The following is an 11,296-nucleotide window of genomic DNA, read 5'->3' as shown; positions in this document are numbered from 1 at the left end:
AATAAGTGTGTCACAAAATTAGTCTGCGTGTAACATTGGCTCATCAGATTTTAAATTTGTAGCTTCAAGTCCTTGCCTGAGCCCGATTACCTTTCCAAATTTAATATTCTCCCAAACGGACGTCCTCGTCCCTAGTCTTGACGTTGTTCATTAGAGACCTCGGTATTGCACGGTCGTGCCGCTTACAGACAGTCCAGTGCACTCGGCTTCGGTTCTCCTCTGCTGGACGTGCTCTCGGTTTACCTGGTGCGCCTGATTCTGTGCCGCCCTACCCTTACGAAGATGCCAGGCATACTTTCCGAGTTGCCTGCCGCCCAGGCGGTCAGGGTATGAGTGCCCCAGGTGACAGTCGGCTGACCCAGTCACCGACCTCAGTGCTGCCCTGGCACTCAGGGCGGCCAAGAGGCCCCGGAGCTGGACAGCGCTCAATCTTCCGCCTCCGGTTCCTCGCCTGGGGCTGCTCCAGCTTTGACGGGGTCGCTCTGCCGCGGCCAGAAGGTCAAGCTCACCTTGGGGGATCGCAACACCTTCCCGCGACGGGGCAGCAAAGACGAGCCGCCAGCCGGGCAGCGACGTCGGCGGACCCAACCGCGCCCGTCCCGGCTGCTCAGGGACTTCCGGATCTGCGCAGACGCCCCGGCGACGCCGTCCGGAGCGCCCCTCCCCCGACTGGCTGTTTCCCGGCGTGCTCTGCGGCGGAAGGGCCGAGTTGACAATAACAAACCCCGCGGCGGCCGCGACCCGGTGTCACCGAGCTCAGGCTGCCTTGGGTCCCAGGGCCTCGGCGGGCTGACCCCGGTCCCCGCGCGGTGCCAAGAGGTCTGAGCAGCGGCTGCGGCCGACCCCGCAACCGCCGAACCTCCGGGCCGCGCCGGGCTCTCGGCGGCCGGGCGCCGACGGTTGTGTCTGTTGGCGGCGCCGCTGGGGCGGTTGGTGGCCGCCGCCGAGGCCAGGGCGGCGGCAGAAGATGGTGCCGGGGGCCTCCGGCTGTGCTGCTGCCGCGGGCGGAGGAGGCGCTGCCGCCGGGTGAGTGCCGCCCCTGCCCCCATCTGGCGGAGGGCTCGGGGTCCCTGACGGGATTGTGGGAGCGGTCGTCGGCACGGGTTGTCAGAGTCGCAGCGCCGGTCCTAACCGGGGACGGTGGGATCCGCCGGCCGCTGACAGCACCGCGGGAGCGGCGGGGCGCCCCGTGCCCGCCGGAGGTCTGGAGCGCGCGGCCTCCGCCACCTGTGTTCGGCGCAGCGGTGTGTCGGGCTCTGGAAACCCGAGAAGGGTTGGACCGCGGCCGAACGGGAGTGCACTGAGGGGTGGAACCCCAGAGGTGAAGCCTTTGTCCCGACCCCGGAGTGCGAGCAAGGGTGTAAAGTTACTCCTCGGAATGACTCAGCCTCCGCTCGCCCCACTGATGAATTTGGGGTGAGGGTGTATGCGGGTTCCAAAACTTGGTTAAAAAAAAAAATGACAGCTTCCGAACGTAGTGTCTGCAGTTTCTCTACAGGCTGGATATGCGGTGGTGACTGTTTATGGTTTCGTAATTTTGCCCTTTCCGTCATGAGTCTTAAAATGTGATCATTCTGTGAACCGGTATAGGCCTGGTGCCACGACATTTATGCACTCACTTATTGATAAAGTCCCTGTAAGACATTCAGTTGGGTGGGGATGTTGCCGTGTCTTTTATAACCGTTAACATTTGCCCATTTTGGTAAGCATTTTCTGTAAAAGGACTTTAGCCTGATGAGACTTATTATTTATCTGGGGGCTTGCAAGGCTAGCAGCTTAGAGACAGCCTAAACAGTCAAGCATGTGTGCTTAACCAAATATTGTTACTGTATTTCAATAGGTGATTTTATTTATCATTGGATCTATAAATAGGCCACTGTTATTGTGTATGAGGATATCTTTTATTTAGTATACAAAATATGGCATGGATTGTCATTTTCTAGCTAATTTTTGTCACGTGTTTAGCCTTTACAGCTGTGCTTAAAACTTTATCTAGAATCTAGGGTTAGAATCTTGCTGCTAAATTTATCTCAGCATTCCGGGTGGCTGAGACAGGAGGATAGCTTTAGGCTATTTGGGTTACATAGTGAGTTACAGTGCTTTTGGGAAAGGTAGTGAGACCAAGTCTTGAAAAAAGAAAAACAACAACAAAAATGGTAGTTATGTCATGAGGCACATAACGTATTATTTGCATTGATTAATCTATTGCTGTAACTAGTTAGTGGACTTGGGCCATATTTTAAAAATAACTTAGTTTGTTTTGAATTAAATTGTGAGGTATTTTGGATCTGATTCTCCCAGTGTAGCTGGCAGTCAGGGAAAACAATAAAACAGTCAGCCCAGAGACAAGAGCTGTTTGGTTCTCTTTGACAAACATCAGGGTGTGGTGGGGGCACACCTATAATCTTGTCATTTGGGAGGAAGAGGCAGGCAGATCTCTGAGTTCAAGGCCAGCTTGGTTTACACAGTGAATTCCAGGCTGGGCGGGGTTCCATACTTAGACGTCACTCAATTAAAAATCAAAAGCTAGTAAATTTTTTTTAGTTTATCCCTAAACCTATCTACACATTTTTTGTTTGTTTGTTTGTTTTTGTTTTTTTTCGAGGCAGGGTTTCTATGTGGTTTTGGAGCCTGTCCTGGAACTAGCTCTTGTAGACCAGGCTGGTCTCAAACTCACAGAGATCTGCCTGCCTCTGCCTCCCAAGTGCTGGGATTAAAGGCGTGCGCCACCACCGCCTGGCCCCTACACTTCTTTTGAGACACAAGAGTTTCACAATGTAGCCTCAGCTGGCTCACAGCTTACTCTGTAGCACACACTAGCTCTGACTTTCCAGCAGCAGTCCTGAGTCAGCCTTCTAGTCCTGGGGTGGTAGACTCTAGCCACTGCAGCCTGCTGCGCTTTCAGGAGACACAAGGGAGTACCTGACAGTATCTTTCCATATCCATCATCGTTCTTTCACTTTACTTACTTACTTACTTACTTACTTACTTATTTATTTATTTTCAAGACAGGGTTTCTCTGTGACTTTGGTTCCTGTCCTGGAACTAGCTCTTGTAGACCCAGGCTGGCCTCGAACTCACAGAGATCCGCCTGCCTCTGCCTCCTGAGTGCTGGGATTAAAGGCGTGCACCACCACCTCCCGGCTTCTTTCACTTTATACTAGCTACATTGAGACCATTGAACTAAGGAATAAAAGGAACTTAAGAATATCTTTAGAGGCAGGTTCTCAAGTCTTTAGAGGCAGGTTCTCAAGTAGCCCAGGCTGGCCATGTACTCACTGTACAACTGAGGCTGGTCTTTGAATTCTACCTTCTAAGTGCTAGAGTTATCATGTCCTGCTATGAAATAGAATTGAATGTTCATATAAAATAATTGGCTCTATTAGAAATTGACTCTTAAGTTTAAGGAATGTAGAATTATCATGGGAGGAGAGAAGTGATATTTAAAAGTCCCCTTTTCTTTAAGAACACCCTAGACATCTCAGTTTTATAATGTTTTGTTTGTTTTGGTTTTTGTTTGGAGAAAGGGTCTCACTCTAATCCTTACTTGCCTTGGATTAAGTGTTTAGCTCAGATTGGCCTCCAGCTCTTGTTCCCTTTGCTTTAGCTGTCATATCTGACACATCTTGGAGTTTTGATAAGTTTTCAAAAAGGAAAATAAGAGCCCAGTGGAAGGTTGTGAAGTCTGTCTATGTGGGTTCGAAACTTTACATAAGCTCTCCTTATAAAGTGGAGCATATGGGCCTTCATGTGTAAAGTGGAGAGCTGAGTGCTAGTGGGGCCAACTTTCAGGAACACTTGGACTTGAGTCTATCCCTTAAATTGAATCTGTGCGGTACACGTGCATTCAGTAATGCGCCAGTGAAATATAGTAATGTGTTTGTATGTGTGTGTTTGTAGGACCATTGGGCATATTAAAGAAGGCAAAATGACAAATATCAATTGCTGGGAAAAGGTGTTTGAGAAGCAGACTGTGGAGTGGTGGTTTGTAATTATGAAAACAATGATCTATTTTCATATTATTATTAATTTGAAACTGTCCACATCAGTTTTTCCTTCATTATCTATACACAAACATTGGTTAGTAACTTCCCAGAATATATAGCAATATAATAATTCAGTACTATACTGTTATTTCTGTGTATGGGCTTGGGTGACTTTGAGTGCAGATATCATTTGAGCAAGCTTTTTTTTAAAAAATTTCCTATGTTTATAGTCTTGGTTTATTAGAGTAAAGCTATTTCAGTATTATAAAGGTAATTTCAGTTTGTTTCATATTTAGTATACACTGTAAAGCAAAATATAGCAACTAGAAATTTTTCTCTAAAGTCATGGATTTCATAGAGCAATGAGTGATCTGTTAAAGTCCTGCTGTGGAATGATTTCTGTATATGCAGTCCAGGAAAAGTACACACTGACGTGTGTATCATGGTGGAAAGAAAGAACTGAATATCATTACTTGATCTATGATCTTCACATGCACTGTGGGAAATGCAGTCACAAAATAAATGAATGTAACCTTTAAAATTTGGGGGTTGGAAATTTATCAGCTTTAAAGGAACTCCAGTTCAGTCCCAGCACTCACACTACCTGTAGGGAAGTTTCAGTACCATCTTTTGTTCTACTTGAGCACATGCACGCGTGTTCACATACATAATTGTGTGTGTGTGCGTGCACGTGTGTACGTGTGTAGAGGAAGGAGACAGTCTTAAGTATGTAGCCATGACTGGCCCAGAACTCCTCAGCTTTAGAAAACCATGTTATTTTGTATATACATATGCCTTCTGTATGCTGAAGGAATAAATCATTCGATATACTCCCGAATTCCATTCCTGGTTTAAAAGTATTTCTTTTCTGGTTTTTGTCACGAGCTTTTCATGTGTTACCTCCATTTGCTGTTTATCTGAGCATGCTTGTCTTGTGTCAGAAGGCACACACTGAGCACTATGAACCTTTACGAAAAAGGTTTTCTTTGGTAGAATGTTAGGAAGATGCCTGTTGTTTTCTTTTACTCTTGGCAGATAAGGAATGGTATTATCGGGGGATGGTGCATCTGATTTGCAGAGGCTGACCCCCAGTTCTGGGTCTGGCTCACCTATCTGTTCTTGGTGGTGGATGTTATTTTCATTGATGCAGGAACCAGTTAACACTCGGTGTGGTAGAATTGGTAATAACTGCAGATTGCAGAATTAGAAACGAGACAAAATGATTTCAAAATTTCTTTTCTTCATGAGGCCTTCAGTTTGCTTTCTTTGGTAACATCCAGATCTCGTGCTCTGTTAAACTTGAAAGCAACTTTATTTTTATTCCTATTAAATCATACATACCCTATGCCCCAGTATTGGAATTTAATGAATGTGTTTAGTTTTGAAGATAAAATTTTCTCATATGCGGTTTCTCACTTTCTTTCCCCATATAGGAAAGCTAGTTCTGATGTTTTAGTATCTTAGAAAGTTAGTGGTAAGGATAGACTGGACCTTGTTATCACAGTGATAATTTTTCTTTCTTTTTGTTTTTTGTTTTCAAAGATTTGTTTATTAATTATGTATGGAGTGTTCTGCCTGCATGTATCTGTGCAGGCCAGAAGAAGGCACCAGCTCTTATTACAATGGCTGTGAGCCGTCATGTGGTTGCGAAAGTGAACTCGGGACCTCTGGAAGAACAGTCGGTATTCTTAACCTCTGAGCCATCTCTCCAGCCTCAACACAGTGATGATTTTTCATGAGGAAAATTAGAATTATTCCAGTTGAAAGGTAGGCTAGACATTTAATAAATTAATTTTGAGAAAAGTTCACACTATGTAGCTCTGGGTTGTTATGGAGACCAGGCTGGCCTCCAACTTGGAGATTTGACTACCTGTCTGTCTTCAGTGCTGGAATTACAACAGTAGGCCTGACAGGCAAGTCAAGATAAATTTTTTTAGTTGATTTCTGATTACTTTATATAGAGACAAGTCAAGCATTATCCATATATTCTGTATAAATATAATAAGCTCATTTTTATTTTTTAATTTTTATTATTTTAGATTATTGTATGTGACATTGGGTACCCTGGAACTGGAGTAAAGGAGTTAGGAGTTACCATATAGATGCTGGGAATTGAACCTGGGCCCTCTGAAAGAACAAGTGTTCTTAACTGCTAAGCCGTATGTCCAGCTCTTTCCTTCATCTTGTATAGCCAAGTACAGATTCAAAGGATCTAAGGAGAAGCCAATTGTCCTTTTTTTCCTCCCACTTTAGTCCATCCATATCGCTTATGTAGCTAGTTAGAGTTCTATATCTTGAGGAGAAAATAATTCTGAAGTGTCACTTGGAGCTGGGGACAATGATGATAGGACCATACTTAGACTTTAAAATTCAGATAAGCAGCGATTGGTGGAGGAAGGATTTTTACCTGGCCTAAAAATGTTTAAAGTGTTGGTATAGTTTTTTTTTCTTTATGTATGGGATCCTTTGATGACACTTCTGGAAAAAGGAAATAGGGTTAATTTTGAAGCTATTAATATTGAAGCTTAATATCCATCACTTAGTGATTTTTATTATACTCTTGGGTACCGTAAAGGATTCTGATGTGCATTATTATCAACTCTCCTGTATCATTTCAGTTTGTATAGATCATAAACTCAGATGTTGACGTTATTGAGTCCCCGTAGAGTAGGTAAAATCTGGATGGAGATAAGTCTTTTTTCAAGCATTATCTTCCTGGCTTAATTATGTGTCAGCATTGTCAAGTTCACATGCAGTGGGGTTGCCAGCTAAATAAAGAAAGTGGTATCAGGTGGGTGCTTCGCTAGATGTTACAGCACACAAAAGATAGCTTCAGATAAGGTAGGAGAAGAGACTCAGAATCAGATTTGATGTCATCTAGTAGAAATATCGGAGGGGAATTGGAGTGAACTAGAAAGTTAAAAAAAATTGTAGACTCTAAAGGTTATGCCAGGGAAGATTAGGTGTTAGATTCTAAAAGAAAATCAGTGAAAGATTTAAAGGAAAAGCATCAAATTAAAATTTGGAGTAGTTAGCCAGGTTATGGGTATGTACCTCAGCAGTTTATGTGGTTTTGGTTTGTTGTTGTTGGTTGGTTGGTTTGTTTTAGGCGGGGTCTTATGTAGCCCAGCTTTGCCTTAAATTTACTATGTATATAAGGATACCCGTGAGGTTATAATCATCTTGCATTTACCTTTCCAGATGTTAGGATTACTGGGATACTCATTACCATAATTGTGTTGGAGAGTGAGCCCTAGGCTTCCTCTGCGCTCATACAGGGCAGTCTCTTTACACCACTAACCCCCTTTTTGAGCTAAATCACCAACCCCCTGTGAGCCCCATGCTTACTCCTGTGCCTTACCTTTTGAGTCCCAGTGCTAGGATTCCTGATTTTCCCAACCATCCCTACCAGTGGTAGAACTATCCCTTAGCAGATACTGTGTTCAATCCCCACAACCAGGAAAGAAAAAAGGAAAAGGAAATTTTGACATGTTTAACAGTAGGATTTGTAGTTGGAAATATTTTGCACCATTCAGTACTCTTTCTGAGTTGAGGATAAGTCTGAATTTGTTATTAACGTTAACTGAGGTTGTTTTCATACACATGTGGAAGAGTTTGCACAATTCTGTCACATATATGAAAATTGTTCTTCAGAACCATCTTGGGAAATAGATGTTTTCTATTTTTTTAATTAAAGAAAATTGATAGATGAAGCCAGTCAAGATCACAGAGTAGTACAGGGCTTAATACAGGTTTTCTGTTGTTGTTCTTCTGTCTCCCTATAGGTAATAATTAGAGGAAGAAATATGAGTGGCATTTAGGGGAGCCAACGTAGACCATGGGCTACATAGTGAGTTCCAAGATAGCTACGGCTATGTAGAGACCTTGTCTCAAAAAGAAAGAAAAAAACCCTAGGAGTCGTGGCATGCACTTAATAGCAGAAGACCATTAGAAGGAGAAGTCAGGAGGACCAAAATTGATATTGAGGCTACGCCTGAGTTACGGGAGACTCTATCTAAAAACAAACTTTTGTTTTGTTTTGTTTTTGTTTTCCAAGACAGCATTTCTCCCAGTAGTCTTAGTGTTGTGGAATTTGCCCTGTGAACCTGGCTGGCCTTGAACTCCTCCTGCCTCCCTCTCAAATACCTGGATCAGAGGTGTGGGCAGTACCACCTGGCTCAGAAACAATTCTTAGTTTGTATATTTTTAGTACACATTGCCGGTTAAGTCTCCTTAAGAGTTCCACCAGCTTATATTCCTCCAGAAATGTGCCCGTAGAGCCAGGTTTGCGTGGCCCACATCAGATACCGGTCAACCTGCTACCTAGGAAGTTTTAGGCTACTTGGGCTACATGTAACTCTTTTTTTGTCTCAGGACAAAAAGGGAAGAGAAGGGAAGGAGAAAGAAAAAAGTAGGAAGGTAAAAGAAAGAGAAAGAGAGCCGTTATATGAACTGCTTATTATCTTTTCAACATAAAATAAATCATTTCCATCTTTAGTAGCATTGTGAATGCTAAAAATGGTCTTGTAGCCATCTTAGTTATCATTTCTTAGTTTAGTATGTACAGCCAGAGTTTATTTAACTTGCTAGTTTTGTTTTGACATATGGTTTGGCTGTACAGTTCAGGTTATCCCTATCTCCAGGGTATTTAGGTCATACAGGTGCTACATCATGATGTAGATGGATTTTTCTTTGGGCCACCAGCTCAAATAATGACACAGACTTATTATGAAAATTATGAAAGCTCCGCTTTAACTTAAGCTTGTCCCACTAGTTCTTAAACTAGTAAGTTTGAGTATGACTGACATGTTTTGATATTTCTCTCCAGTGTTGTCCCAATGAAATGTACAGTTTCCGTCTTATTGGACGGAAACTAATAACAATACTTAGACACGCAGTCAAAAAATAATAGGAGCTGGGAGTCTGGGGTGATGAAGAGATGGCTCATTAGTAAGAACACTTGGTACATATCCAGAAGACCCAGGTTTGATCCCTAGTACCCACATGAGCCTCAGTCATCTCTGATTCCAATTACAGGGGATCCAACACAGCTGCCTTCTACATGCACCAGGCTTGAGTGTGATGCACTCACATGCGTGCAAGCAAAACACTTACACACATAAAATAAAAATAAGTCTTAAAATATTGTGAGTAGGTATGATGATACATACTTGAACTCCCAGAACTCAAGCCAAGGCAGGAGTACTGAGAGTCCCGAGAGTTGGGAGCCTCAGAAAGTGTAGGCATGTAATTGCAATTACTGTACATGTACAAACTTTCTAGTTATGATTCCCTCAGCAATTTACCCTAACAAGTATTTACAGACGTTTAGATACTGTAGTAGATTAAAATACATAGCCTGTGTGTCAGGTAAACACTACAGCGTTTAGATAAGGACTTTGGTATAAAGATTTGGATATCCATGGAATCAGTTCCCCAAGAATAAAGAAAAAAAAGTGACTGTATTTGTAATGTTGTGTATAAAGCTACAGTCAACTTTTCTTAAGCTTTCTGTTTTACCGGATGACTTGTTTAAAATAGACATTACTTTCTGTTTGTGTGTTGTTTCTCATCTAAACACGGATACAAACACTGTCCAATGAGTGAAAATTTAAAAATTGGATGAGTCAGCCGGGCGATGGTGGCGCACGCCTTAATCCCAGCACTCGGGAGGCAGAGGCAGGCGGATCTCTGGGAGTTCGAGACCAGCCTGGTCTACAGAGCTAGATCCAGGACAGGCTCCAAAGCCACAGAGAAACCCTGTCTCGAAAAACCAAAAAAAAAATAAAAATAAAAATTGGATGAGTTGAAAACTCTGCCATACAGTAAAAGGGGGACAGGGAGATTGTTATTGAAGTACATTTTTCACAGAAGTGATCTTGTCTCACGTTTTCAACAAAATTCTAAAGTTGGAAAAAAATATTAACCATAGGCACAATCAATTTTTATGCTAATACTGAAAATTAAATGCAACAAGCAAATTTAGATCATATAAGAAAATCATGAAGTTTAAAAGAGTTTACATACGGGCAAATGTACATAATGAACGATCCCAAAGTTATAAGTTGATAGGAGCACTAGTTCTTCTTTTGTTTGTTTGTTTATTGTGTGTAGGGGTATTGTATGGAGATCAGAGGACAGTTAGATCTTCCTCTCTTACCATGGGGTCAAGTGCTGAGCTCCTGTATGTGTGGTTGCAGGTGCTTTACCTTCTGAGCCATCTTACTAGCCTAGAATTGTTTAAGCAGTTAGCTGTGTAAGCTTAAGTTTTAGTAATGTGCTCAATTAGGGTAAACTTAGTTTTTAATTTGAACTTGATTTTATATATGCAGGTTCTTTTTTTTTTTTTAATAGAAGAAAGTTTCTTGTGGGCTGATAGTCTGAGAGGGTGACTCTGATCATCATGACAATTGGCAGGCAAGCATGGCACTAGAGCTTACATTCTGGTCCACAAGCAGGAGACAGACAATTGCCATTTTTAAATTTTGTCTTTTAGTTATGCCTTCATTGTATGCATTTTTTACTGTTCTTTTTACTGTAGCATTTGCATACCTCCCTTCTTGATACTTGGTCATTTTATAAGATGAGATTTTAAAAGATACTTAATATCAAACTTTGGCACTACAAACAAAAAAGGTTAAATTTGTTGAATGACTATGTAAGGATTGCGCTTTATGAATAGTCTGACGATGTAGCAGTTTTGAAAACATTGGTGGAGTACGGAGACAATGGGGATGTTCTATCAGGAACCCACTAAGGCCACCTGGCCTGGGTCTGAAAAAGCATGGGATAAAACCGAACTTGCTGACCATAGCAGACAATGAGGACTACTGAGAACTCAAGAACAATGGCAATGGGTTTTTGATCCTACTGCACGTGCTGGCTTTGGGGGAGCCTAGGCAGTTTGGATGCTCACCTTACTAGACCTGGATGGAGGTGTGTGGTCCTTGGACTTCCCAAAGGTCAGGGAACCATGATTGCTCTTTGAGCTGATGAGGGAGGGGGACTTGACGGGGGGAGGGGGAGGGAAATGGGTGGCAGTGGCGGGGAGGAGGCAGAAATCTTTAATAAATAAATAAATTAAAAACAAACAAACAAACAAAACATTGGTGGAGTGAATTCATGTATCTCTTGACTTTTGCAAAAAAAACAGATTTGGGAAAACTAGGTAGCTACTAAGCCAGGAGTGTAATTATGTGCTGGGTTACTTAGTTCTTTTGTTTTTGCTCTTGTTTTTAATGTATAACGGTATTTTGCATGCTTGTATGTCTGTGCACTAGCCACTTGAGTGTCTGTCTGCTCCCCTTGGA

The 11,296-nt window shown here is 42.6% G+C and overlaps 1 protein-coding gene across 2 annotated transcripts in view; it reads left to right on the top strand.

Annotated features, from left to right (window-relative positions):
• Nucleotides 1-688: 688 nt before the first annotated feature.
• Rb1cc1 (RB1 inducible coiled-coil 1) overlaps nt 689-11,296 on the top strand; it is a 66,756-nt gene continuing 56,148 nt past the window's right edge. The window contains exons 1-2 of one of the 2 annotated variants that reach the window (XM_026786581.1): nt 689-1,026; nt 5,529-5,753. The gene's annotated coding sequence lies outside the window, so the exon portion shown is untranslated. The remainder of the gene's footprint in view (nt 1,027-5,528; nt 5,754-11,296) is intronic. The other variant, XM_005362244.2, reaches the window with a different exon arrangement.

This window comes from Microtus ochrogaster, linkage group LG5 (assembly GCF_000317375.1).
Source record: "Microtus ochrogaster isolate Prairie Vole_2 linkage group LG5, MicOch1.0, whole genome shotgun sequence".
In the NCBI taxonomy this organism is placed as follows: Eukaryota; Metazoa; Chordata; class Mammalia; order Rodentia; family Cricetidae; genus Microtus; species Microtus ochrogaster.
Note: the sequence above shows the minus strand (reverse complement) of the source record. Positions and strands in the feature narration are given on the sequence as shown.